We start from the raw sequence: 260 nt of genomic DNA, 5'->3' as shown, positions 1-260 counted from the left end.
GCTCGGGCCCCCCTCATGTCCCTCTCAGATAGGAGCTTTCTTTCTCTCCAATAAATACATTCTGCTCATTAAAAAAAATTAATTAAATTAAATATCCCCCAAAGGGCCATTGTGAAAAGTGTGGCCCTCACACTTGCAGTGTGTAGAAACTAAGGATGGGGCCTTGTGGGAAGCTTTAGATTAGTAGGGACACACCCTGGAGAAGGACCGTGTGACACTTGTCTCTTCCCCTCCCTCCCCCTCCCCCTCCCCCTCCCCCT

The sequence above is a fragment of the Octodon degus genome, unplaced genomic scaffold (genome assembly GCF_000260255.1).
Source record: "Octodon degus isolate 3935 unplaced genomic scaffold, OctDeg1.0 scaffold00180, whole genome shotgun sequence".
Taxonomy (NCBI): domain Eukaryota; kingdom Metazoa; phylum Chordata; class Mammalia; order Rodentia; family Octodontidae; genus Octodon; species Octodon degus.
The sequence above is the reverse complement of the archived record's forward strand: the minus strand, read 5'-3'. Positions refer to the sequence as shown.